This window comes from Sapajus apella, unplaced genomic scaffold (assembly GCF_009761245.1).
Source record: "Sapajus apella isolate SASKATOON/1434 unplaced genomic scaffold, GSC_monkey_1.0 scaffold5, whole genome shotgun sequence".
Taxonomy (NCBI): Eukaryota; Metazoa; Chordata; class Mammalia; order Primates; family Cebidae; genus Sapajus; species Sapajus apella.
In genome coordinates this window covers 48,142,388-48,149,310 of record NW_022436945.1, presented here as the reverse complement: position 1 = coordinate 48,149,310, position 6,923 = coordinate 48,142,388, and the positions used below count along the sequence as shown (strand labels likewise).

The window sequence follows — 6,923 nt, the reverse complement described above, 5'->3', positions numbered from 1 at the left end:
TGTTCTGCTTTTATCTGATTGTAAAGAAGAAAATCAAGTCTAATGCTCTATTCTGGTAATCAATTTCCTATAAAAATTCTCACTTCAGTTAAGTTTCCACTCAGGCAAAGGTGAGTTCAAATCTTTGAAGCACTATTCTTCTTCTTTCCTGACAAAAAGACACAGAAAAACTGAGTTCATCTTTCCTGCAGTTTTTGGAAAGAGAAACATTCTCTTTATGTATAATTAACAGGGTTTCTAAAATAGCAAATAACCATAGAAGTTTTCACAGTTACTATTGTACTACTATGGCTAATATTCAATTTTTTAATTGAAATTATTCAAAAATTAAAAATAATAGATAAATAAGAAAATATGGAAATGAAAGCTTGTAAATCGTCTAGGAAAAAATGATAGAAGACATTTCAGAATACAAGTTTCAATTTATTGCCTAAAGGGTAGGGAAAATTGAAATAGAAAAAATTATAAAGTAATGAAACGTGGCAATGATATTTCAGAGGCACTGAATGTTCCACAACAAAGGGGACACCAAACTGATTTGAAGTTCTTTGAAGAAGACATGGTAATTGTGTCCTCCCAAGATAACATGAAATTTATAAAGAGAAGAGGTAAAAGGGGTGATCCAGCAGGGAACAATGACTTAGGCACGTAAACATGCCCAATGTTGTGTTGGATTTGTAGAGAAAAATGAAATTTGTGGGGGAATTACAACAAAATTATCATTCATTATCTATTATTTACTATACTAGAACTTATTGATAAAATATGGGTGAAAGAAAAACAGCATTCACCATTTATTGTCCAGTAAGAGGAGAAAGCAAACAAATAACAGAAATTAACAGAAATAAACTCATGCTTAGAAATTAACACTGTCTATGAAATAAAGGAAGGCAGCGCCCTGGGCAAAAAGCAACTTATTTCAATTAGAGGACCATGCGATATTTTTTTCGAGAAATTGACTTTAAAGCCAAAACCTCATTGATTAGTATGAATTAGCTGGGCAAAAGAATATTGAAAATGAGCCAGGCATAGTAGGTACCTGTAATCCCAGCTACTGGGAGGCTGAGGCAGGAGAATTGCTTGAACCTGGGAGGCAGAGGTTTTGGTGAGCTGAGATTGCGCTAATGCACTCCAGCCTGGGCAACAGACTAAGACTCCATCTCAAGAAAAACACACACACACAAAAAAAAAAGGAAGGAAAAAAAATTGAGCATGAAATAGACGGAGCTGAATAATGGAGAGGTGTACTTCCAGCAAAGAGAGATGAAAATGTAAAGGACTGAAGGAATTTTCCAGGAACCGCATAGCAAAGAGTGAGGGTAAGACGTACTGGAGATTCAGAATGACTAGAAAGGCATCATGAGGGCATGGCCAAATTAGTCTGAATGTAACGCAAAGCCTTGGAAAACGTGTAATCAGAGAAATAACATCACCTGATTTATATTTTAGGATTATTTTGGTTGTTATAAGAAGATTGGATTAGTTGGGAGAGAGAGTGAAAGCAATTATTACAGAAGATAAGAAATTAGAATGACTAAAAAGGAGCGTTTGGGTGGAAACTGAGATCACTTATAAAATTTAAGATATTATTTTAAAGACAAAATTAGCAGACTTTGGTGTACAATCACATGGGAAGGCTATAGCCTCTGCTTCATTCCTTGAGTAACTAGTGAATGGTAATGTCATTTAATGAAACAATGAGGAGTCGATGTGTTTGCAGAGATAAGACAGAATAATTTTAATTTTGGTAGAACTAACATGCTTAAGATATATTCAAGCCGAGAGAGATGAAAGGATAAAGGTCTAAAGGAAATTTTAGATGTATAGTAGATTGTTGCTTATAGGGTCTGAAACTCAAAGGTAACATCAGGACTGGTGATACTGGTGATATACTTCCGGAAAATGTCAACATCAGAGTGGGGGCTGCCACCCCACTTTTACCTTTTGCACTGCTCTAACAGAGGTTTCCCTGAGGGCCCTGCCTCTGCAGCAAATTTCTGCCTGACTGACATCCAGGCATTTTCGTAAATCCTTGGAAATATAGGCAGAGGTTTCCAAACCTCAGTTCTTGACTTCTGTGCACTGCAGGCTCAACACCATGTGGAAGCTGCCAAGGCTTGAGGCTTGCACTCTCTGAAGCCACATCCAAGCTGTACCTTAGCCCCTTTTAGCCATGGCTGGAGCAGCTGGGACACAAGGCATCAAGTCCCTAGGCTGCCCACGGCACAGGAACCCTAGACCTGGTCCACAAAACTATTTTTTCCCCCTAGGCCTCTGGGCCTGCGATGGGAAGGGCTGCATAAAAGTTCTCTGACATGCCCTGGAGACTTTCTTGCCACTGTCTTGGGGACTAATATTAGGCTTCTTGTTACTTATAAAAACACCTGCAGCAGGCTTGACTTTCTCCCCAGGAAATGGGATTTTCTTTTCTATTTCATTGTCAGCCTGCAAATTTTTCAAACTTTTATGCTCTGCTTCCTCTTGAACAATTTATCATTTAGATATTTCTTCACCAGATAACCTAAATCATCTCTCTCTAGTTCAAAGTTCCACCGATTGCTAGGCTAGGGGCATAATGCTACCAGTCTCTTTGCATAGCAAGAGTGAGCTTTACTCCATTTGCCAAGAAGCTCTCCGTCTCCACCTGAGGCCACTTCAGCCTGAACTTTATTGTCTATGTCACTATCAGCATTTTGGCCAAAGCCATTCAACAAGTTTTTAGGAAATTCCAAGCTTTGTCACCTCTTCCTGTCTTATGAGCCCTCCAAGATTCCAGGAAGTTCCAAACTTCCCCAAGTTTTATTGTTTTCTGAGCCCCCCAAACTGTTTCACCCTCTGCCTGTTACCCAGTTCCAAAGTTGCTTTCACATTATTGGGTATCTTTATAGGAGTGCCCCACTCTACCAGTACCAATTTCCTGTATTAGTCTGTTCTCACAGTTCTACATGCCTGGGGAGGCCTCACAATCATGGTGGAAGATAAGAAAAGAGCAAAGTGATGTCTTACATGGTGGCAGGCAAAAGGGCGTGTGCAGGGGAACTCCCCCTTACAAAACTATCAGATTTCATGAGACTTATTCATAATCTTGACAACAGCATGGGGAAGACCTACCCTTGTGATTCAATTACCTCCTTCTGGCCCTGCCCCTGACACGTGGGGATTACTATAATTTTAGCGAGATTTAGATGGGGACTCTATCAATTGCCATATAATTGTTCTTGAAAAATAAAAATATCTGCATTTCAGTAATGATAGAGAAAAATAAAGAATAAAAATCAATAAATACTTGCAATACAAGGATTTATACTTTTTAATTCTTCTTATTTTACAGATAAGGAACTTGAACTACCAGAATAACAGCCTCTTATTAGGCCAGATTTTGCAAAAATAAAATAAAATTCTCAGTGGTATTCTAGTAAAAAATAAATTCTTTGAGTTTAATAAATATTAATAATAATGCTACCAAGAAGTTAGACTTTTCATTTACAAACTTAAAAAAATAACAACCATAACTTGTTGTTTTTAATGATAGTTAAAATAATGTTTAAATATTAAAATAAATGTTAATAACTGAGTTATCTATCTCGGACTATTTAGGCAGTTATAACACATTACAATAGAGTGGGGAATTTATAAACAATAGTAGTTTATTATTCACAGTTCTAGAGGCTGAGATGTTCAAGATAAAGGAACCAGCAGATTCAGCATCTGATGAGGGCTCACTCTCTGCTGCAAAGATGGGGCCTTCTTGCTTGTCCTCATATGGCAGAAGGGCAAGACAGGTTTTTTTGGGCCTGTATTATCTGGACGTTATTCCTATTCATGAGGGCTCCTCCCTCAGGACCTAATCACCTCCCAAGGTCTCTATCTTTTAATACCATCACCTGAGGGTTAGGTTTTAACATGAATTGTGGGCAGACAAATACATTCAGATCATAGCACCATCTAAAGCATACTTAGAATTTTGATTTCAAAACTGGTCACTATAAAAAGCAATTATTTATTTACCTATTTAACTACAAGTTTAAAAAGTATATATTTTTTACATGTAAGATAAAGTTCACAATGAGTTCTGATGACCTGGAATTTGCCAGTTCACTAGGAACGAATACTCACCTTGCCTCTGGTTTTCATTTATTTACAACAGAAATGCTGGGGATGAAACCTGATAACACTCTATGTACTGAAGCTTTTCAATAAATTATGTTTCAGTTTTAATAAGATCTGGCTCTTTGCTTTATTTGTCTGTTGTCACTATGGTCAACCAGATTTTATTCTACATTTGAGGAGTTCTTAGGTAGACTTTCAACTATAAAATGTAATTTATAGAAAAGTACATGTTTGGCCTGCTGAAGCATGTATCATTGTTATGTATTACTTATCACTTAATAATTTAATGTTAAAGTACTCCTCATTAAAATTCCTATTTTCTAGCTTATACTTGGTAGTTATAAGAAAAAGAACAAGGAAATAAACCTATCAATATTAACGATAGAAGTAACACTGTTTCCACAAGAAGTTAATTCTTCATACATCAAGGAGATGGTATTACTGAAACAGAAAAGAAAGAAAAAGAAAGGAAAAGAGAAAGGACAAAAGAGACACCAGTGTGAAAAATATATATTTCTCAGAAAATTCTTTTTAAAGTCGCTTCCTTGTTGACCCTTTTTATGTTAAAAAAAATTGAAATAATAATGAAAAACATGTGAAGTTCTCCTGAAACTATATGAGTGGGAAACATAGGTTAAACATGGTTTCACAAAGGATCAAACGATTGCCTTTGAGACCTTGAAGGTGAAGGATGAGAAGAGCTTTAAAGAGACTGAAGTATAGATGAAAAATATACAGAAACTACAGGATGGCATAACCATTTCAAAAGGCAACATCATGATACACAGCCAAAAGAGGGAAGATCAAAACTGATATGTCCACAATGACAAAAAATTGGTCCTTGTACAACTGTGAAAACAAGCCCAGGCAGCATCTTATAACTTAGTCAAACTCACCCTGGAAAGTAACACCACCCTCAAGGCCCTGAGAAAGATGGTTGAAAAGGGTGAAAAGATCCTTAATCTTGCTGAAATACGTAGGAAATTTGAAACCAAAACAGAAAAAATGCTGCGTTTTTGTCAGTATTGACGCCTAAGGAGCAGGAGGGGATTGAGAAGAATAATCCAGAAGAGCTTACTGAGGAGTTTGCCAAGGTGATGGTGGACCACACAGGGATGGAGAATTTCTGGAAATAGTATGACACAGTGAAAATGGAACAACTGATTCTCCAACGCAGACAAGTCCACCTGATAGAAATCAGTGGGAAGCTGTGGGAGATGCTGAAGCAGTACTAGAATGGCATCTCACTGAGTGACAAAGTGCTGAGCCAGATCATCCCACTGCTCATAGTCATCCATGGACAAAACTTACCCCAGCCCTTGTCCACACCTATAGTCCATCCAGGTGACAAACTACATCCAACCACTTACCATGTCACTGAAGCAGCCCACATGATCTCTCACACCCTGTGACCTAAGGAAAAAATATTTTCAGCCCCCACAGATTTTTTTTAAGGGATCTAAGGAGTTTGCTATTGAAAATTTCCAATGGGGCAGGGGCGAAAGTCTGCTTGGTGGCTGGGAAACTTTGGACGGTAGACACTTTTTCTTAATTTGAATTTAATTTCCTCACAATGTGTAAGAAAAATAAACACCTCATAAACATAAAATATTACATTCATGTAAGGTATAGATTATCATTATTTTTTTAAATTTTCTATTGATTGGAAAGATAAGAAAAAGACCTTTCAAAGGAAACAATTAAAACTAAATTTGACTGACCTGCCTGCAAAATACTGTCATATTGATGCATGACTAGTCTGTTTATTTACCAATCTAAGAATTTTTCAGGCAAATTGAGCAAAAATATTTTGTTTCAGGTAATATTGATATGAAACTAATTTTTTCAAATCATTGTTATAAATACAAGTTAATACAATTATTTTTATCTATATTTATTTTCAAAATTGTTTATGTCTTCAAATGTGGCTGTGCTGGGGTTGGGTAGATTCTAAAATGGCCTCAATAATTTCCACTTTATAGCATTGTCTAGAATTCATGCCTTTGTATAATCCCCTCCTCTTGATTATGACTTATTTCTAACTAACACAATATGACAAAAGTGATGAGTTATTTCCATGATTAGGTTAGTACATGAAAATAAAACTTTCGTAGATTTCTCAATGTTCAGGTAAATAGTTCTATCCTCTATGACATGTTCACATATCATGAAAATTAGATCTATAGCAATTTGTCTAGTTAAGTGTTCTAATGTAAAAGAGTAATAGAACTTCTCGTATCTTTTTAGGGTGCTAAATGACTGTAGCTAGGTGTAGATTTCTTGCTTGAATTCCTGAGGTGCCAAGAAAGACTGCAAAAGCTATAATTCAATGAATTTACATTTCAATTTGAAATAAGACCCAGAATCTTGGATCTTAGACCCATTTTTCTTCTTCACTCATTATGAGGGTAGATGTGGAGTTTAGGCTCTTCTTCCCTTAGAACAATTTGACTGGCTCTCAACTTGTAATTCTAGGAATAAGAACTAGGACACATGGGTGCCCACACTACCATTTACTGTGCAATACTTAACAAGAAATTTGTCACTGATTTAGAACACCTCATGTACATTTAGAATGAAATCAAGAAAGATTGCTATTAAAAACTCAACAATTACATAAGGCTGTAACTTTCATCTGGCTGGCATTCATTATTATTTTCCTTACTTGCACACTTCTGTCAGAGGTGTTTGAACCAGAGCAACACCATCTTGAATAGGGGCTAGGTAATAAAAAGCTGAGACCCACTGAGTTACATTTCCAGTAGGTTAGGCATTCTTAGTCACAGGATGAGATAGGTGGTTGTTTCAAGATA

General features: G+C 36.4%; 1 pseudogene; it reads left to right on the top strand.

The window, feature by feature from the left end:
• Positions 1-472: 472 nt before the first annotated feature.
• Positions 473-5,522, top strand: LOC116545688 (annotated as a pseudogene).
• The last annotated feature ends 1,401 nt before the right edge of the window (positions 5,523-6,923 follow it).